Genomic DNA, 22,917 nt, shown 5'->3' with positions numbered 1-22,917 from the left:
AGGACAGTGGGCTGGTGTTAGTCTTGGTTAGCAGCTTAAAGCACTGCTGCTTATAGTTCATTTTATTTAAGTTAAAAAAAAAAAGGAATGTGGACCATTTTCATCTTCATCTTTGCTTGTAAGATTATTTAGACACGGGGTTTCTGTTTAGCTCGGGTGATACGTGCCTCAGGGTGAGACGTATGAAGTTTTAACCATGTGCATGTCGAGACTTCTTTTTGGTACAGAGATGGTTGGTGAGACACGCACAACAGCTGTTGCAGGTGTGTGTGTGTGTGTGTGTGTGTGTGTGTGTGTGTGTGTTGTGTGTGTGTGTGTGTGTGTGTGTGTGTGTGTGTCTGTGTGTGTGTGTTTGTGTATGTGTGTGGAGGGTTGTGGGAGAAAGCGAGAAAGAGAAAAGGAAGTGAGAGGAAAAGCGAGAGTCGGCTTGAGCTCAACATGGTTCCCCACAGATGGTTATTGTTTAGAATTCCAGGGTCATGATCTCATGCTGTGCTCTCTCTCCCTATCTTCATAGACCCTGTAGGCTATGAATTAATCAAATGAAACACAAGCCTTGATATTGTAAGTACTCTCCTATCAGATTACCGACTGTCAACAGAAATCGGATTACTTCAGCAATAGGCAGAGACACTCGTGATTATAGTTGTAGCCAGCAGCGCTTTTTAGAGAAGAACTCCAGCCTTGCCAAAGTTCAGGAACTAATCTTTTATACATCGAAGGACATCTGCAAGCATCTCATCTCGAGCCTCTGTGACAGAGGTAGACTTCCTTTCTCTTTCTGTCTACTGTGTTTACTTTGCTCTTAACCAGAGGGGATATCCTGCCAGTGCGCTCTCTCTTTCTTCTTTCTTGGTCTCCTCAGCCAGTCACACCTCTTGGCTGCATTGAGGATGTCTGTAGGAGAAGTCTGTCACAGATAACGCTCCAAAGAGGCTCTTTGTTTGCACAAGACATCCAGCAAAAAAGCCTTTGATGGGATGAAGTGTCCCGTCCATCACCCACTGCCGCACACCTCCCATTATCTCTGTCTCCTCCTCCTTGTGTATGATCCTTGCGCACAACCATGCAGGACTGAAGCATTTAGCCTCTGTCAGTCAGTGAGACCAAGGCTACAGACGAGATCATAGAAGAGCTGACTTGACTGACTGCTGGCAAACGAGCCACAGCGGCCCCATTACTTTCCCTGGCTGTCAGGAAGGAGTTAACCCCGGTGTTGGGGGGGGGGGGTGGGGTAAAACACTGGACTCAGTGGTAACTGACTGTGTAATTAATGCCGCAATGTGTCCAGTCCCCAGGACCTTCTCAACCTCAGGACCCTTTCTCAGACTCTGGAAGAGAGAGAGAGGTCAGCAGGAGAAGAGGGGGGCATCCGGGGCCCCCTTATGCCATTGCATCTGTCCAGAGAGGGATCTAATCTCCAACTGGGCCTCGGGCAAATGACCCCTCGTCAACCATGAAGTTATGGGAGACAACAGGTCTCCAATGATGGATGTGTGGAAGGAGAGGGTGTTTCGTAGTCTAACGATTTACAATGACTTCTTCCAACAACAACTGATGATTGGTGTAAAAAAAAAAATGTCATAGTTTGGTTATATTGAGCCAATTAAGTTACTTTGGTGACTTTATTCTTTTTCTTGGGAACAATTTTGAGATGCCAGCTGCTGTTATTATTTTCTATTTCAAAAAAAATCTTTATAAAAATATGCAAGGAACAAGTCTGATCCTGAGAAAGTCTGGATACAACACAAATAACAAAACTATTTGAATATTTTGGCATAACTGCAGTTACATCAAACATCAAACAGGATCTTTTTTTTCTTTTTTTGGTAGGGAAGTTTCTAAAAATCATACTCCACATCAATTTACACATCATAGATACATTTGGGCATGTTAGAATCAGTTTTGGCAGGTCAAACTGTGAGATAAGTCCATCTAAATGTTTAAACATCTTGATTAATATTCTTACATCTAAGAATAATCTTTTATTTTATTTGGCTTCCTGCACAGATTCCTAAAAGTTCTTATTCATTTTTGGAAAAATTCCCCTTCAGGCCAGCCGAGCACTGCTGTAGTTTGAGACTCTGAAGACTCACTGAGGCTGTGAGAGCATTTCTGAGTTGTATGAATAAATATGGAGTTACACTTGATCTGGGAAATGTAGCTGCTGGTCATGTCATTCCATGTTTGTTCAGATGCTGGTAAGTGGTGATTAAGTGCATTTTTGGCTCTGTCAGCCAGTAAACAATAGTGTGATTGGTTGCGTCGAGTATGGAGTAACAAATAACACGCTTTAGTAAGAGACTTGAGCCTAAAAGGAAACTGTCATTTGCAACTACGGCCTCAAATCTTGAAGTCAAATGGCCTCCTATGCAGCTCTCCCCATCAGGAATCTTGATGACCAAAAGCCATCTAACCCTCTTGTCAATGGTGGTGAGAGCCGCTCCACCACATGTGAGCATTCCTGGGGCACCACGGCCTCACCACAAGCTCATATTTATCGTGTGTGGTTGAATCGCCACAGAGGAGCCCAAAGCCAACACATGGCTCAAGGAACACACACACACACACCACACACACACACACACACACACACACACACACACTGTACGCTGTCTGGCAGCATTCTTCTTTGTCTGTCCAGCTTGTCTCTGTAATATAGGAAGAATCAGCAGTATTGTATTGTCAAAGTCAGCAATTCGACTCCTGTAAAACAAGCTTGCAAAGACGTCTGGCAGCTGTGAAGTCACGATACGAGCAGCCGCCCATTAAGATCACTGTACTGTTAACTTGCTTGAAGGGTGACCTACAAGGCTGGCAGAGGGTAATTACTGCTCTTCTGAGTCTTTTGTATTTTAATTAACCCAAAGTTAATGGAGTTTAATCACTACACAGAAAAAGTTCCTTCTCTTTACAACGCACCAAGTGTGTGTTACAGGAGATATAACGACTGTCAGATAGGTTGTGTCTGATATACTCAGCCCATTAGCAGCCAGTAAGAAGTGTGGGGAGTCCTTCCTTTGGACCCTTTGATTGTGGACTTTCTTAGTAGTTTTAGTGGTGCTCAGCTATTATCATCCTCCAAGGTAACATGCAACAGTGCTTTTATGTCTTCTCTGAACTTTGGACCCAGCTGGATGTGTTTAGAACTGTTATAATGTAACAGAGGTTCAAAAGATTTCACTACCTTCCATTTAGCTCTCCTGCTGACACTGTTGGGCCACTTTAATATGCTTCCACACAGGGTCTGGATCTCATCAAGGCCATATGAGGCACAGGGAAAAGGTGGGTGGGTTGACAGGGGGGCTGGCTTTACAGGGGGAATCAATGTGATAAAGTACCAATCCATTAGCCGCAGTGGTGGTGAAGCCTGACAGAGACAATTGGCTTGTGGGCTGATAAGCACAAATCGAGACCGCGACATTACACGAAGGATATCATGTTGTGATAACTGCAATCAAATGTGATGCATGCTGTATTTAAGCAGCTTTGTTCTGTTTTGAGGGTGCAATATTGACTAGAGTAACACTTGGAGCAAGTTGAAAGGAAAGCAACATTGAAAAACCAAACTTTCACAGTTTTAGGATACCTCAAAGCCCCTGACTGCACCAAAGTGTCAGCCCAGGCATGACTACAGAGTATTTTCCTAGGCTATGGCGTCACTTTCCCCTGGCCTCTATGGGGAGTGTGGTGGGACGCTGTAAAACTTTACTGAGGGGAGTACTGCGACATGGGAGTGTCTCACCTCCATTAAAGTCCTTGCCAGGGTGCTGTGGCATTTAAACACTCATAAATAACGGTGAGATCTACAAACCCCAACAATGGAGTTCTACACTTTTAGGGGAAACAGCAAAGGGGTACAACAGAAACGAAGGGTGAAAGGGTGAATGTAGGCATACTGGTCAGATACCGAACTAAATGACTCCTGAAAAAGCTTTACAGTAACCACTAATACCCTCTGGCCCTCCGTAGTCGCACAAAACCTCAGCCAAGCCTCTGCTCCCTGGGAGAACAAGGCCACCAATATAGGCATCATAACCAGGGTGTTTTTCTTACTCTTGTTTTACAGGGCGAGGGGTTAAGTCACCAGCATCTGGGAGCCCATGCTGCAGTTGAGGGAAGGTCAGTGGAGGAGCAGTTTTTTTCAGTACTGTGAAATAAATTGCTGAACCAAATGGCAATGATGAAGTGGGCGAGGGCAGCTTACACAATGTAAATTTCAGTCAGGTGTGACATTAATAGGCTAGATTCTGGTCTTGGCAGTTTGAGTTTGTTCATGTAGTTGAGAAAGTGATGAGTGTGCGGTGGAGAGCCACGGATTAATCCGCTGGCAGCACTGACACACAGAGTGAAAGGAGGAATTGGGGGAGAGTGGCATAAAGCTGTTAGCAGCAGAGCAGGCTGACATCACCCAAGCTGATACAATCAAAGATCTGGTTTTAAACGAGCCCTCCAGTCCGGAGCGGAGGGGCTGGGCTATGTCTGCCTCCTGAGGTAATTCACACTGCTGTGAGTCCTGCTTGCTCTGCATGAGGAGGATTTGGAGGGATTTTGGGTGGGCCTTTTGTTGTGGCATCCCTCTCGTGTCCACAATGACAGTGCTGGTGAAGTGAGATTGATCTGCGGTTGGAGTGAAGCGCTGTGAGTGTGACCGTGAGCAGAATGAAGACTAAACGAAGGTCCCTGTAACAGCCAGAGCTCCTCGTTGGTTACACAGAGAGACGGCGAGCGAGTAGGACAAGAGCTAGATCATAGTGTGTTTATCCAGGTGTGTGTTGTAGCTTGCCAGCTGCTGTGGAACAGTATTGAAAGCAGACTGAGAGCTTAGCTGTATGTATAAACTTGTGCAAACAGAATATACCCTTTACCAAACTGAGTTGGTTTCATTATTTCCTGAAAGCTTGAGTGCATTCTCAGAAAAATACTCCCATCCTCCTTTATCTCACTAAGGGGAATTTCTGCAGTTATTAGATATCAGCATTACAAAAGGAGAAAGTCCCATTTAAGTGCACAAAACTAAGAACAGGCTGCTTTCAAAGAATTCATGCAAGAGACATAACTAAATTTGTAATTTCAATTAATCCAGGCAGTTTGGCAGCTTGTTTTAAAAATGCTCCAGCTGTGCTATACTTTTCCACAGAACGCGAATTAACACTTTATGTCGTTCAGTGAGTCTAACGGCACCAGAAACGCAGAGGTGGTTTTGCAGAGAAGTTTCTGGCTTGCCTGTGCAGTGTATATCTGTAACACTGTGGATTCATATTCCCAACCCCAAATTTTCACTCTGCATGAGAGAAGGGTTGCAACAGCTATTGGCAACAGAGATTGGCTACAAGCTCTTTTTTTCGCTTCAGTGTATAAAAGTATTACTGTGGTGGTCATGCCAGGAAAAGAAAATCCTCCAGAGCTCTGTGCATGCACATATAAGTCTGTGTATGTATGTCGTACGTGCACAAGTGTGTACTCATACTGTAGGTGTGTGTGTGTGTGTGTGTATGCGTGTGTGAGACAAAATCAATCTCATCAATTCAACGGGGTATTTCCAGCAAGCACACTGCTTGTAATTACAACAGACCTTGCAGTCATTGTCTATTTTCTCTTTCTTTCATTTGTCTGCCATCAGCTTCATATGGTTGTAGTTTACATTAATTCATATGTGGCCCACATTTGTGTTTGTAGCTTCAGTAGTTTAATCTCAGCCCAATCACAACAGAAAGGTATGTTCCGGATGCATCGAAGAGTGATTCCATCTCTGCCCTCTGGATACATCACACACACACACACACACACACCACACACACACACACACACACACACACACACACACACACACACACACACACACACACACACACACAGTCTTTGCACTCACAAAAGACAACATTGCAATGTAAAATTGTATAGGACAAAAATGAGAACTCAAAACCAGAGCAGTTATGGTTTCCAAAGCGAAGCATATCCATATGGCAGAGGGGTAGATTCATCACGTTACAGAAAACAATGAATAGAACCGCCAGGGGGTTTTCAGTGCAGCACACATGGAAACATGGAAGGAGGTCATGGTATCTGCATCTGCCAGAGAACTTATAAATTTAAAACAAACAGTACAGAAAGAAAAAAAAAATACACGAAAAACAAACAACAAAAAAAAGAAGCACTTTACATATGCACATGTTGCTCACAGGCATTTAGGGATTTTAGATGTTTATATCATTGTACATCATGTATCAGGAACAAATCTTGTTTAGTCCCAAATACATTCTCTCGCATGACAATGATGCCACACATACAGCCAGTCATGAAGATTTTAAGTGACAAAACAAGTTGTGCAACAGAGGATATGGCCCCCGCAGAGTGCCAATCTCAACATCACTGGGTCAGGCTGGGATTACACGAAATCCTCAGAAGAAGTGTGGAAAGTTCACCATGATGCTCAACAGCAGACCTCTCAAGAAAAACCCTGTGTGCAAGTACACCCAGGAGAACTAGTAGAAGAACTATTTTTATTTATCTTTTGGTTATTACTGCCCTTCAGTATGAAGTTAATCAAAAATGAAAAACCATTGTTCTGGTTTTACTGGATGTCTGTGAGTATGTTCTGTTTCCTGTACATTTATTTGTCTTGGCAATGAACACTGCTTTGCTTTGCTTTTGCCATTATTTAGAGAGTGGAAGTCATTAAAGTGCGATCCAGAAATGAAATTAATCTTCTGGCTAAAACAGTTGAATTTTTACAATGAAAACAAAATGCAATATCTTTATGATTAGCGGGATTGCAGACAGTCAGCTCATTTTATTTCTAAATGGGGGACAATCAGGGCAATAACTAAAGTTGCTGGAGCTGGTGTGGTGCCACGGCCTGAAAATGTGACAAATTGGCCCTCGCAGTCAGTGCGGTTTTTCCACAGCGATGATCTGACTTGACATTTGAGAGGGTATTCTTCCTTTGGCGGCGACTGTGGAAGATAATGACTGCCATATTACATCAACAGAGTGCCATGCCAACTGCTCAACTGATGACACATCCCATGATGCAAAGCTATAACACATTTCCCGTCAATGGTTGTCATACGGCTCTCAATGCTGGTTAGTTCTCAAGCTGTGTAGCAACAGACAGTTACACAATAACTGTTTCAAGTACACAGAGGGGGGCTCCAACGGGATTAGAGAGTCATTCATATATTTCATGTCTATTTAACTGGTGTGTTAAAGAACATTAATATGCGTCAGTGTTATAAATCTCTTCACGTCAGCATATCTGACATGAAGAGTTTGTCCATCCATCCATTTTCTTCTGCTTATTCCAGTCCGAGTCCACAGAGGGGCAGCAGTCTAAGCAGTAATAGTCTCAGAGTACCCAGGCCCAGAAGCAACCCAGCACAATATCGTATTTTTCCATTTTTAAAACTTGACATTGCTGCATTGCACCCAAAGCATCTAGCAGTAAGCACTAATTCACACTAGAATGGTTCTCCTAAGGCTTCAGTCACACAGGCCTAGAGACCGGCTGACAACCCCCCTGGTTGCTAAGGAACCAGGTTGGTGAATGGTTGCTAGCTGTCGCCAAGTGAAATGGGTCACTAAAGGGGTGCTGCACCAAAAAACTGGGGAACATTCACCTTCACAGCAAAAGATAAGTAACCCAACTCAAGCCGCTTGTTGTAGTGTGCAACTGGCTTCTTTTAATTGGCCGTGCCCATCTCTGATATAGATAAATTAAAACAAAGGACAATAAAAAATACTGTTAAGGTGAATGTTTTATAATAATAATAATTTAGATTAAAACCAAGCAGTTAAAAATTTTTTTATCAAATGTATTCAAAGAGCAAACAATTACAAATAAAACCCAGCCCTGCAGTGAGAGAAACAACTTTTAAACAGTATTCAGCACATTTGCATTAATATCAGAATTAAAAAGGAAGGGTTTACCTTAGCTGCACACATCCCAGTGTTCCCTACTCACACTAATTTTTTTTTTTCATAATTAGAGCACTAAAATTATTCTGCACATAAATTCCCAGAAATCCCCAGAAATATGCAGGGCTCTGCTCTGAATGTTCAGGGTGAGGACTCAGTGGAGAGCTACGGGACAGCCCCGAAGTTCTGGCACAACTTTGTGCCAGTTACACGCACATCTGATTACACTCCCCACACAGCATTCCAAATAAATGAACACTCCTCGCGGGAACTATCACAGCCACATCAGGCACAAAATAAGACATGCCGTTCTGTGTGAAGCAACTGCACAATTTGCAGTAAATATGCCATGGCCCCTGGTTTTGTATTGCTTTCGTTGTGTTTCGATTGATATGTTGTTAGATCGGCTAGTTTAGTTGCGCCTGCAGTTTCTCCTGCCTCCTGCGTTCCTCCTGCCTTTGTCATTATGTTAAGTGTTAGTTTTTATGTCTCGCTGTTAGTTATTTGGTTATTTCCTGCTTTTACTTTAAAGATTAGTTTTCACATGTGGATTTTCTGTGTTACTTCCTTCCTTTGTGACTATGTGGCCCACCCTCATTGTCTCTGCCTGCTGTTGATTATTTTCACCTGTGCCTTGTTCACACCTCACCTCGGAAGCATCTGGAGGCATGAAACTCAATTTTGTATTCAAGTGAAAAACAAATGAGTGAGCAGGACGAGCTCAAACCTGATTTTTCCCTGTAGTATAATTCATTATTTGCCTGTATCTACAATACTTCACGGTCTTGGCTAGATAAACGTTACACTGAAAAAAAGAAATCTCTGCTTAGGTTCCCTTTTGTTTGCTGCACTGTTGTAATGCTGGTACACAGAATCAGTCGAGAGAAAAGTTTACTCATGGTCTTCTTCCATCTCAGAGGAACTGTGCAAGAAGAAGATTGTTCTATTTGCTTTACCACATTAATCATCACTGAACCTTGGTTGGATTCATTTTCCTGGAAAATATCTTTTGATCGCCATTTTACTTAATCCAAGAGCTAGAGCTGCTTTATATTGTTTAGTATTATTAGAGCATAAATATACCTCACACTCTGCTGAGCTGCTAACAGACTTTTCAAGAGTGTGTAAAAATAAAAAAGTAAATCCCTGTTTGATTAATGCTTGCTTTTTTCTTCCTTTCTTTCTTTCTTTCTTTCTTTTTTTTTTTTTTTTTGGATATTACCCCTGGATTGTCAGGTGTGGGTGGGCTTGGCTCTTCTTCAGCCTATTAGCTTCAAGCCACAGACTCCCATCTTGCCAGTTTATAAGTCACAGCAAGCCAAGACAAGGTGGTGGTCTACATTTCCAGAAATCAAAGCAAATTGTTGTAAATCGTGATCATCACTTCCTTTCTGCATCCAAGGAAAGCATTTTGAAGATGGTAGGAGATTACTCTACCAGACGCTGGTGAAACGCAGTATGTTTGGCTTTACCTATGCATCTGGAACATATTAACCAACACATTGTACACACTGTCATGGCAACATAGGCAACAAGGTCTGAGGACCATAGTCACATCATTGTGGCTGACACTCAAAGAAAACAACTAATGTCGAGGCGTCGAATAAAGACATCAGGTATATTTTAGATTAGTGACAGGATCATTTATGCGCAGTGTTACACCGCACATGCTGACACAATGGATGCAGGCAAGTATTGCACAGTACTGGCGACTGCAGAGTGTTCAAGCTAAACTGCTGTGGTGAGTGGACTCCCTGCTGGGTGCTGTTGGGAAGGGGCCACTCTGTGGTTAATTAGTGGGCAGTGATTTGGCCCAAGAGGGCAAGGCCGGCCCACCAATGAGCTCACTTCCCCTCATCTTCACACTCGCATGCACGGCCGCTCCCCAGCTATGAGTCAGCCCAGGAGAGTGAGAGCACGAGAGGGAGAGCAAGAGACAGGAAGTCATTTTACCCACATTGGGCCCACCTCCAATCTTGTCGCCTGCCAACTCTAAGTAGTGTGATTACAGGCGTAGCTGATTAAAACAAAACAACTTACCCCCCCCCCCCCCTCCCTCCCCGCACATATAGTACACATGGACTGTGACCCTCCCCAACCCCTATACACCACACACACACAGTCAGGAGAAACAGGATGTTAGTAGGATCCTAGATGTGATCTTTTTAGACTCAAATGGCATCCTGATGAAACACAGGTGCCTCCTGAGAGTCGCAGCACTTAACGCTGAATACACATGAGATGACTCAGTGCCTGTTTTCCTGGTTTAATCATTTAATGATTATTATGTCTTTAGGTATTTCCTCATGCTTATGCTTTGGTACCGCTCGGGAGCATCGGTCTGGCTCTTTTTCACAGAGTTAAAAGACTTGATAATAAAGTGATGAGAAAGCAGGTTTCTGTGGCAGCCACATAAACATGCCTCTGACTTTTAAAGGATTTTCCCTGAGACATCAGATGCAGGTGCTCTGCTGAGATCAAAGACTCCAAGTAAAACCTACTTAGTTTGAGAACTCCAAGAGAGCTGATTTATTCAGCCATCCCACTGTAAAATGCCCTGTAGTTTAGATGAGAACCTCCAGCTAATGATGCCATATTCCTCCAGTTAAAGAGGGTGATGCATTTTCTTTACTGGAACAAAAAAAAGGCTGGCATGGTTAATCTGCTTATCATCTGTGTGTGTGTCAAGGTTTTCGGCATCAGATGTGACATCTTGTTGTTTAGATTTTCTTTTTAAAAATGTAGTGCATCATGGCACATATGGCTTTAATTGTGGGTTATGTGGCACATAGGTACTGTAGTATATTGATGCCTTCTCTATCACTGACATGTGCTCAAGGCTGGCAAGTATTGCACTTTGGAAAGTAAAAGGAATGCACTAAATGAGCACAACAATACCACACACTTGTTTTTTGACATGTCTCAACTGTCGCTGTCCCACCAGCAACAGTTGTTTTTAATACAGCCCTTTAATTTGCACTGTGGACGAAAAAACTGGGTCACAAATGGACCGATTCCAGAACACAGTGAACATTTACTGTTAACTCATCAAACCCACCAAACATGCAAGTCTAACCCAATGCACTGAGCCAGTGAGGGTGAGGAAACCAGCCTACAAACAAATAAGGCTTTCACTTTAGAGCCTCTCCATTGCCATGGGAACTGGTGTTCAGTGTGCAAATCAAACATAATACAGTAAAAACAAGATGGGTTAGAGCAGCGTGCCTAATAACAGAGAGGAAAGGGGGGCAAGACAAAGACACGCAGAGCAAATTCACCTAAACGGAAGGTTCTTAACATGAAAAAACAGTCACAGAAAATGAAAAAAAAGTCAGTTAAGCACCTAATCCTACGGCCATGTGGGTGCTATGTTGAAATTCTGCATTGTGAAACTGTCCCTTCTTGAGAATTGCTAACGACAGCAATGTTGCATGAGAAGTGTAATACCAAAATAGTACGTCAACACTAATCAAAAGAAGCCTGAAGGAAATTATTCACATAATATATGTCATCCAGTCCCACCCCGTGGGTGATACCGTCATGCCAAAAGTGACTCTCAATTTTGGCAAAGACTGCCGTTATGTTTGACCTGTCAATACTTGCTTAATTTTCCACTGAATCAATGCATTTACTGTCTTAGTGACAGAGCAAGCTTTCAGAAGACACCTGGCTACTAAATTTGTCTTTATATGCTTTTCTATTATTGCATTTTTTTTAGCAGGCTGCTAATTCACAAAGGTTTTTGCTTAAAGCAAACATTATAACTTCAATTAAATCTTCCAGCTCATTCAAAGAACACTTGACTTTACGTCACTTGTAGGGCTCTCCTCTTGGTTCTTTTTTGCCAAGTACTTAAAGTCAGTTTCCGTGTGTACAGTTCCTGTATGATCATCTGTCAAAATAGCCATAAATAACATTTATTTAGTGCTCAAGTACCTTTCCTCCTAGTGGGTTCCAGTGGGAAATAAATGCCTTGCAGAGACTCACAACTCTGAACCTGCAGCATGTACAAACACATCTATAAATAAACGCACATGGTTGTTTTCATCCGTGTGATCTCCACAAAACACTATTGCTCAAAAACCCACATACGCTTCTCATATATGTATATTAGCTATAATGAAGCTGGACAGATTCCAGACACTCCTTCAACAATACTTGACATTGTACTCAACTGTACTGTATAACGCTGTGCCGACCTCAACACTGCTAACACAGATGAGCTCAGTCCCTATGGAAGACATGCACCTAGTCATTATGGAGCTTAAGGATCAGAGCACGGGTTTTTTCCCCCCTTGTCATGGTGTGTTTTAAGGTTGAAATCCCATGTTTTCTGATGAGGCCTCCTCACCTAAAACACCATCTAGCCTTATATCATGTCAACATACCATATCTAATGGTCACCCCAGAGATGAGTGATTTTCTGCATGGTTTGTCCCCAATCCAGCCTCCTGTAACTGCTTGTATCCGTGCTGAGTGAATGTTTCACAGACATCATCACAGGGAGTTGACAGAGGACAAAACAGAGCTTTTACTACAACACAAACTATTTTGAAAAGAAGGGGAAACCAGAGGTGAATCGCAGCTGAAAGCAACATGAGTAAACAGTACAAACAAAGCGACGGCTGCAAGTGCAAGAATTGGACTTCTTGTTTTAAACATGCAAGGCACATACCCCTGAAAAGAATACTGGAGGGTGGAGTGATTAAGCACCCTCCATCCGATGTATAATCAACCTGAGGAAACATGCAAAGCCCTCTGCGGAGCAGGCAGTGTCGCTGTTTTTATTTGTTTGTTCACGGACCACGCATAAATGACCTGCTGCTCACAGTGATTATCTGCTACAAACTGAGAGCTCAGGATCAGAATTTTTAATGCTTGTAATCAGTGTATAAGCCTGCATCATCAAACTGAGGTCAGTTTGTAAAATTTTAGGCACACTTTTGCAAAACTTTAAACACAATCTATACAGACACTACATGGCTGGTAAAACTTACACACTCAGTATCAACAAACCAATAATCAGTATTTGACTCAATCATATATGCACAGTGTCTCAGGCAGTACAATCATTAATCCATGAGTTATTGTGCACTTTTGTGCATATGTAATGTTATATATAAGATATACATGAGAATCTATGCAAAGGTGAACTTTAGCTCTTCTACACCACAATAACACAGTTTATCTTTATGTGTGATCTTTCTATATATAGCATGTAACTGCTATTATAAGGCAGCTGTCCACTGTTATATTTTTTTCAGTAATATGTATGGTATTATATATTATTATTTGTTCATGTAACTTTTATATAACTACTAAAAAAAAAGCATTTTCAGTGTTCGTAAAAGAACTTGCAATGTTGGTAGCAAGAATACATGTAAAATCACATTATATATAATATTACTAACTAATTTTTGGTGGTGCAGTAGTTTAACACTGTTGCCTCACAGGAGGAAAGTCCTGGTTTGGACCAGTTGGGTTAACTGGTGATTGCCCTAAAGAAAATGAAAAACTAACCTTTAGTGCTATTTAACAAAAAGCCAAAATGCAGAAGCAATGTGGGAAAAAAGTACAACCTTACTCCTTCACAGGAATAAAGAGGGTATGTAGCAGCCAGGTGCTGATAACCAATGAAACTTGATTTAATGATCATCAGCAAGGGCGAGCACCTCTACAAAAGCAGTTCTGGCAGTTTGCTGAAGTATGTTAATACCAAAGAGGAAAAACATCAGCTGTGATCCAGAGAAGCGATTGTTAGTGGCCTATCAATGGGAAGGGGCTGTAAGGCCGTTTCCAAACATTTGAAGTCCATCATTCTACAGTGAGAAAGATTATTCACAAGTGGACATCCCAAGTGGACATCCAATTTACTGTTGTGAACTGCATTGCAGTTCACAACAGTACTAATTTAAAAAGACTGAACAAGAATGGCTGTTCTCTAAGAGCTGCCAGCAGAAAGCCTCTTTTTTTCTAAAACCATCATGGCAGCATGGTTTTAGATTTACAAAGTTGCATCGGAACAAACCACAAGACATCTGGAACAATGTCTTTTGAAACATGAGACCAAACTAGAGATGCTTGACCACAATGCACGGCATCATGTCAGCACAAACACCTCATACCGCAGCAGCCTCTGGACCTGGACAACCTTTTAGTCACTGAGTTGACCATGAACTCCTCTGTATACCAAAGTATTCTGGAGTCAAATGTGAGGGCCATCTATCCAACAGCTAGAGCTGGCACAAATTGTGTCAAACCTCATTGACCCATTTTTCCCACACCTAAGGTGCTTCTATCTAAACATCCACAACCTCAATGAACTGAAGCAACACTGTAAAGAAGAGTGAGTCAAGATTTCCCCCACAACAATGGGAGACACTGAAAAAGTTATGCAGAAAATGATTACATCAAGTTATTGCTGCTAAAAGTAGTTCTACAAGCGACTGAATCATGGGGTGTTTCTTCTTTTTCACACAACTGCATCACTCATCGACGGACCAATGACTCAAATATTCACATCTTTGGACTATGGGAGGAAGCCAGAGCACCTAGTGGACACCCACTCAGTCTCTGTACAAAGAGGGGGCCACAGCTGGACACTTTTGAACCAGGCACCTTCATGGTGTGAGGAGACAGTGCTAATCACTACACCATCATGCCACACATATACATTTATGTGTGTCAGTGGTGATATGTGTACCAAACACACATTATCACCAAAGACAGAAATCACATTGCTTGTCAGTATTAACTTGATTCAGATTGTATTTATCATATATGTGCTTACTATGTTTTGTAACCAGATTACTGCAAGCCAGCTTCTCATCTCTGAGAATAAGAATAAAGGAGGTTTATTGCCTGAATGACTAGTGGCCTCAAATGGGATGTAATGACAAACATTCAAGCTTATTTCTCAATTGTGAAACATATAGCCAGAGGATTCAGAGTCCAGGCCTAATAGCCTAAGAGACTGGACTTGGCCACAGCCACTAATTTGTAGTATAGTGGTCATTAGTGAGAGACAGCAGCCAGCTGCGGTGAACTGCTGCTTATCTGGAGGTAATGAGAAGTAACATGGGTGTAATGCGGTTCCATGCGCACATAGTTGTCTCCACATCCAGAATGTCTTTTGACTCTCCCTCTCTCTCCATTCTCCCTCTGTCAAATAAATCCTCTGTGGCTGTTTTTGAAAAATCCATCCACCTTTTTTTTCTGCCAAACATTTTCCCCCTCTTTCTCTCTCCTATTCCTCATTAAAATCCTGAAAAAAAGAAAGTATGTTCGGTGTGAGCTAAGAGGCCCCCTTGCTCAGTTGTGGGAAGGGAACGCTTTAATGGAGGGGAGGTCTCACCCAGGGAGAGAAGACACCCACATTCAACACACACATAGATCAGAGAGCAACGGCGTTTTCGGATGATGTTCAAGGTGGCAGATGAACAGAACATGTCTCGAGGAGCAGCGGGACTCCTGATGGGACACTGGTGATGGAGGGGAGAAGGAGAGAGGAATAGCCCAGGAGACATGATGCTTGTCTGGCCTGTTTCCCGGCCTCCCGTGTTGGAGCATGAAAAGGAGCAGGTCGTTTACAACCCCAGTGAAAAAAAGCCACCATAGCCACAGCACACCTGGATGTTATTTAGGCTAATGGACTTGGGGCTTACTCAATAGTAATCAACTTGAGGGGGTGTGTGTGCAGGCTTCTTTGCTTTGTTTCGTGAGTCACCTTTCTCAGAAAAACTTTTCCCAACGATTTCTCTCCTACCTGCTCTCCCTCCTCCGCTCCCCGTGTGTCCCTATCTCTCCCCACGAGTTCCCTCATGTGTTTATTTTATTTTGCACAGAGCTGTGTTATGACAAGGCCTTCACTCCCCGGATGTTATGCAGTCAGTGCTTGTGTCATGCCCTTATGAGGTATGAGGGGCCCTCACAGCTCTGCCAGCCCACCCGGCCTGCCCTTCTTAAGCGGAGAGAGCGGAGTGGAGGGGCTGGAGGAGGTTGGAGGGGGGTGACTCCTGCTCATAACCGCTGTCCTGTTCGGTCTGGTGTTGATGGAAAACTTAACACACAACCACAGAAAGAGATGGAGGATTGCTAGATTCTACTGACAAGAGTCATTTATGTAGCTGTTTTTGTCCTCATGGAAGTTGAAAATGCATATGGGGGACTTCCTGGGTCAGTCTGTTTACCTGTCTTCCTGCCTGTCTCACCTCATTCATAGAGGTTTGAGGATTGCTTATCATCCATCACAAAATCCCACAGGCCTTGAGCTGAAGTCATGTAAAGCTCAATGCAACCATAAAATATTTTATCATGCAGAGACTCATTTATCCTTTGCTGGCTCTTTACATTCAAACCACCAGAGGGTCATTTTTTTGTGCACTCCTCTGCTGTGGAGTGTTTTCTATTACTCTGGTTTATTCTCAGTGAAACTCTGTGTCTCTTTATCCTTTCTTTGTTTGCTATGAAATCCACTTCATTTGGTCATACCACGTAAGAATCTCAGGACACACAGAGCAGATGCAAAAGGGGATTTCTTTGCACACAGCATCGTGTGAGTGAATTTAATGGAATTTTGAGGTGAAATAATCCCCCAAGACTGAGCTGAAAACATCTTCAGTTTTTCAGGTTTTCTTCACTTTCCAGCGAGTTAACCGTTTGATCTCAAAAACAAAGATGCCACCCAAGACAACGCTGCCTGGCATTGACGTCCGCAAAGAGGAAATAACACGGGGCTGCACATGAAAAAATAAACCCAGTACGATAAAACTTGTCAAATGTGTTCCATCTGTCTCAATCTTTTCTCCCTTTTTCTAACAGTTGAATGTGAAAAAGCCTTAAGCAAAATGTTTACATTCAACATTTTTTCCATTCTTTAATTTCACCACAAAGCCTGACATGTTTTAAGAGGTGCAATCTAATATTGCCTGAACTCCAGGACCTACCACAAAGATCTCTGGGTAAATGGGGAGGGAAGGAAGTGCACAGACAGGAGGACGGGCGTGGATGGAAAAGTGCGCAGTAACTTGCTGCAGCACACCCTTAAGTAACAACACATGGCAGTGGAGGAATTCCACATTCATGGACACTCTACATGAGCACGGATGCGACGGGCTGACCAGGCTGCTTGCAGCAAGTGGCTGCCCAGTTTCGAATGGGAAGCTGATAAGACTTCTGCCGTACCTAATTCCTTTCCATGTGCTCAATCCTGGGTAGGCATCACAATGGGCATGATTCATGGGGGTAATTCCGCCAGCTACTGACTTGGCTCCTGTCTGCATTTGGGAAGAATGTGACCTCACAATATGTCTCTTTCAGGCCCATCCCTGTCTGAATTCAACCAGCCTCTCCTTGAAGCCCTCTTCTGTTAGAGACGGCATAGTGAGGACAAGGGAATGCAGCAGAAAGGCAAGGAAGAGAGGCTAAACTAAGGGGGGAAAAATTTTTGCAAACACACTCTCCTCCTTCCCCACCTTCTCTCTTCTTCCGACATGACTCTTCCTTCCCAGTCTAAATACCTAAAGGATGTGCAGTGAGGAGGGTAATTTAAAACAATGAAAATGAAAGTCAACCACTGTGACAACCGCAGAGACAAGTCCTGATTGCACAGGGGAGGTTGTAGGTGTGATGACTGCTTCATGTAACCACATATCAGCCACAGAAACTACCATCTGTAAAGCCCAAGAAATGATCAGAAGTGGAGCATGTGATGCAACAGTGTTTTGTAACATGAGACCTCTGAAGCACCCTATCTGGTGCTTAAACAAACTGCAATCATCGCGGGTAATTATTTAGCTGTATTAGGTCATTTGAAGCTCGGTTAATTCCTGGTTACATTCCATCTGTCACAGACACAAAGGCTCTTGTCTTTATCTGCAGTCAGTGCTGAAATATAAATGACACTGCAGAGTGGCTCAGGCAAAAGTAAGCTTACAATGAATGCAACATGAAAGTGTCGAACCACACTCAGTGCCAACAGCGACTTAAAAAATAACATGTGGTGTGGCAAATGCCTTAAAAAAAATCACAAGGATTTAAGAGTATCCTTTAATGTTCCAGCCAGAGTGCATTGTTCATTTCCAACAAGATTAATTGAGCATATTACAAAAGAGGCATAATTTTGTCTCCTGACTGACTTTAGACAAAAAACCAAAAAAAGGAGAATGTATGGATTTGAAAGGCATAATTTTAGTCACCAATCTCTTCTCTGTGGTTGTAGCCTGCAGGAGTATCAGTTATTCTACCTTTTCATGCCTCAGTGGTCCAATAAATCTCTTTTTTAAATTCATACAACTTGCCTCTAACCCTGTTTAACTCTGCTACAGGGGAAAATGACTTTACAGACCTGCACCATCAAACGCCTGTACAGTGCAATCTGGCACAAGTAGCAGCACGCACGCAACACACAGTGGCCACACGTGTAAAAAGGGCGTTGACACCTACATACACGTTCATAAGCAGAGGTGGTTTTGTCATGTCACCCTCTTTAACATCTTGCTACAGGCTGCCTCATAGGAGGAGAAAATATGGTGTGATGTCACTTCTGGCTTGGCCCCGGTGTCTGAAAGCTTTTCATGCGCCGCCCCAGTGAATGAGAGGCAGACATTACTCAGAATAAGAGTGGAGACTATCTGTTCTCCACAGTTAAAGCTGTTATTTGTTAGCATGGACCTCTGCCAGAGTCGGGCCACTGTCTGTTGACTGCTGATCAACACAATGCAGATCAAATCACTGAGATTCCATAAAACATCTTTAGCGTTCAGCTGTGCTATGCATTCAAAAGTCTTCCTTGTTGCCCTTATTGGCAGGACCACGCTGCTCCACCACCACCACTGGCACACGTAAAGCAGCCTGGCGGCACCCTCTTAAAGCCACCAAGGGGGTTAGTCATAATAGAGTTTCATCTGGCCATCAATCTTCATTTTCTCTCACTGCGAGCAGCATGGACCACGGCTTGTGTTGCAGTTAAAAGCCTTGGAGCTGCTGTTCCAGGCCTGTGATAAATTGATTGCTCTATATGGCCTGTGGTGAATGTTAGGAGATCCTGATCCATACTCGCAGTTTGTCACTGTGCATTAGGAGCAGGCGCGGGGATTCCCAAACCCTGACTCATAAGGCAAGCACCTTTCAAACAGAATTTAGCAAAAAACAGTCAAGTGGAAATGTAAATTGCACACACATTTAAAACGTTTGCTATTCTCACATTTATGTTTGAGAGAAAAACAAAAGCCAGAGGCATTTCAGGCAAACAGTGTGACAGCAGTTAAAAGAAATAGACTGCTGAAGGACCAATAAAATAATAGATTTTGGGCAATTCATCAAACACATGCGCTCCCTGCTTTTCATCACTGTGAGAAGCAAAGGAGAACTCTCACCCAAGTCTGCTCCTTTTTCATGTTACTTCCAACTTTTTTCCTGTCACTTACTTCTGTTTTATATATATATATATATATATATATATATATATATATATATATATATATATATATATATATATATACTCTCTCTCTCTCTCTCTCTCTCTCTCTCTCTATCTCTCTCTCTCTCTCTCTGTCTCTCTCCTCTGCTTCTCCTCCGTCCCCCTCCTCTTCCTCTTTTTGTGTTGCTGTGCCTTTTTTGCTCAGACATTTGCATTTTTTTGCATCAGCATTACATTATCATGCCAAATAAACATCTTAGTCCAGTGCAGTGGCCTTCAACTCTAGATCAGGTCTCCTTGTTACATCCCATACATCCTCAGCATTAGCAATCCTATCCAAACTGCCAGCTCCACTGAAGGGCGTGCAGAGTGCTTACTTTCACTCATGAGAAAGTGCACTCGTGCTTTGAGAAGGACAGAGTTGACACTCAGCTAAATCCTTTCACTGTTTCTATTTCTGTGCAATGTCTAGACATAAAAACATTTTGCTGGGAACCAAAAGCCACAGCTGGGCTATGCAAAGCTGGACTAGACTCAGATCCTCCAAAACACGGCACTACATGTTAGGCTAAAGCAAGTGTCTCTTATTGATTTCCTGCCAAGCACCTTGTTGGGTGTATGTTTTAACTCCAGAGATAAAATATAGTTGATGAAGTCATGTGTTTACCTCCTATAATGTCTTTGTACCAGGGAAAGAGATTGCCTTCCATCATAAAATGTTTATATTAGTGTCTTTTATTGGATGTTCCTTGTATACATAATTGTTCGCAGCATCATAAAAAACACGGCCAACAAAGTGCAAATTACAGGGTTTGTGGGGGTACTGACCACCTATTTTCCACACTCCAAGTCACAGCATCTGTAAACAAAGTAAATGTGTTCAACCATCAACACACACCCAAAAGAGTGACCACAGATGATGTCATTCCAGGCTAATGAACCTTTGGAGCTGAGGACCAAGCTGTGCATTTAATTAAAAATGAGGTTGCTTGTTATTATTTTTAATTTAAAGCTGTTGTATTTCTGGCACAAGTAACAAAGTGCACAAACACGAAGAATCAAAAATAAGTGTGACTGGGTGCAAAATTGCATTGCATGAAAAAACTTAAAGATTCTTTGAGTGTTGGATACTTTTGATGCTTGTTTTTGCTGATCTCGTTTGCACCTGCATGAACCAGCAAATACTATCCAAGGAAAACTGATTCCTAAAAGCGAACATCTCAGTCACAATGAAATAATTTGGGTTATTTTTAAAACAACCCATGTGATTCATCAATGCGATGATGCATCACTTCCCTTTTGGGACTTCCTCAGCTTCCTACATCTGCTGAGTGAATCTGAAAAGTCAGCATTGTCATTTCTGCGCTTCCCCATGTTTGTGTTCATGTGTAGCACAGTCAGTGCATGATATATTTCAAGATAGAAGGTCTGTCATTGGACACGTCAGTGCCTCAGTATGCTGCAAAAAAAAAAAAAGTGTTTGTGCAATTGACAAACAGCATCTGAAAGAGCTTTAGCCAGAATTGAGGGGAGAGTGTCACAAAATACTGGAAATGTATAAAACTATCAATGCAAAAACAGCACTTTTACTTTACAAAGAGATTTGCAAGGTGTCCCAAGGTGAGAAAGGCAGCAGGGTTGTAACCCCCAGCTGTATCAGTAGCTTCCAGCACTTTTTATATATACACAGTCAAGTGTAACATTATGAATGTGTTTGCGAATATAAGACATTTGACTCAGCTGAAATATTCCTGGCAACAAGACAACTATGCTCTGCCTTTGAGTGTGGCTACTTGCTCCCATAGAAAGTATAAAAGATGGACACAGCTACAGCGATGTCACCCACTGGATTGTGAAGTCCAGTTACTATTATACTCTAGGCCCAACCTGGGCAGTGCATGGTGTTGTACAACCTGGGGATTGAAGGCAACTGCTATTTTTTTTGTGTATAAGTTTATGTGCGCAAGCAAGCTGGTTCACCCATTCCACTTTTAAATACCCTCAGAACCACAAGTAAGCCAGCAGTCTGAGAGTGAAGTGCTCTATTGGGGTGATACAGTACTATGAGGTCTCTAGGATAACATGGGGACTGACTATTCAAGGCCTTATATGCAAGAATGGTAAATGAACTGGATCTTATATAGTGCTTTTCTACTCTACTGTGAGCACTCAAAGCGCTTTATACGAAATGTCTCATTCACACTAGCACTTTTTCTACAGCTAAGTGCTTTCTACCTAACACTCACACATTCATACTCTGACGGTGGAGGGAGAGCAACTTGGGGTTCAGTATCTTGCCTGTGGATACTTTGGCATGCAAACTGGAGCAGCCAGGGATCGAACCATTAACCTTCTGATTAGTAGGTGAACTGCACACCCTCCTGAGCTACAGCCATCCTGGAAGAAGGATTTTAAATTCAATTCTGGATTTAACAGGGAGCCAATGAAGAGAAGCCAATATGGGAGAAATATGCTCTCTCTTTCTAGTCTGTGCTGCAGCATTTTGGATCAGCTGAAAGTGTTTTTTCAGGGAGCTTTTTGGACAGCCTGAAAATAATGAATTACAATAGTCCAGCCTAGAAGTAATAAATGCATGAATTAGCTTTTCAGCATCACTCTGAGACAGCATGTTTCTAATTTTAGAAATATTGCACAAATGCAAAAAAGCAGTCCTTCATATTTGCTTAATAAGTACATTGAAGGACATATCCTGGTCAAACGTGACTCCAAGATTTCTCACAGTGATACCGGAGGCCAAGGTAATGCCATCCATTCTAAGACTTGTTGGGCCAAGTACAATAACTTCAGTTTTATCTAAATTTAGATGCAGGAAATTAGAGGTCATCCATGCCTTATATCTTTAAGACATTCCTGCAGTTTAATTAATTGGTGTGTGTCATCTGGATGGATAGATAAAGCTGGGTATCATCTGCATAACAATGAAAATACATGCAGTGCTTTCTAAATGAAGATCTTCTATATCAGTGAGACAACATTTCCTCTCTGCTTTAAGCTGAACATTTGTGAACATTGTGTTGTACCAGGGAGTCAAGTACTTCTGATTTGAGGCTTTCTTTTCAGAGAAGTCACAGTATCCAAAGTTGTAAAGTATCCAAAGGATGTAAAACAATTGATGAGACAATCAATCTCTGTGGGAGTAAAGTTTAGGTAGCTGCTCTGCACTGTGTTGGTACATGGCATTAAAGAGCATATTTAGTTACAGCATATTGAAATTTCTTTCAAGCCAGCATTCTTACTCAGATTCCAACAGTAAAATTATTGATTCTCTTTGTTAAACAAATCAAGATACAGATCTACTTTCACTGATGATCACCTGTCTGCTGTCCTTCAAATTTCCAACTCAGACACCGAACCTGATTACAATTCACTTGTTCAAGCCCAAATTAGATAATATTTCTCTTACTGAACAAGAGAAAAGAACTAAAAACTGCAGGTGAAGTAATTAAACTGCAAGCAAAACAGCCATAGCGCTTTGCATAAAGTCTCTGAAATTTTACAAAAAAACATATGTTTTATATTTTGTTCAGAATTGGTTTGGGGAATGTTATTAAATAGTGATA

The sequence above is a fragment of the Archocentrus centrarchus genome, chromosome 15, assembly GCF_007364275.1.
Source record: "Archocentrus centrarchus isolate MPI-CPG fArcCen1 chromosome 15, fArcCen1, whole genome shotgun sequence".
NCBI lineage: Eukaryota > Metazoa > Chordata > Actinopteri > Cichliformes > Cichlidae > Archocentrus > Archocentrus centrarchus.
Note: the sequence above shows the minus strand (reverse complement) of the source record.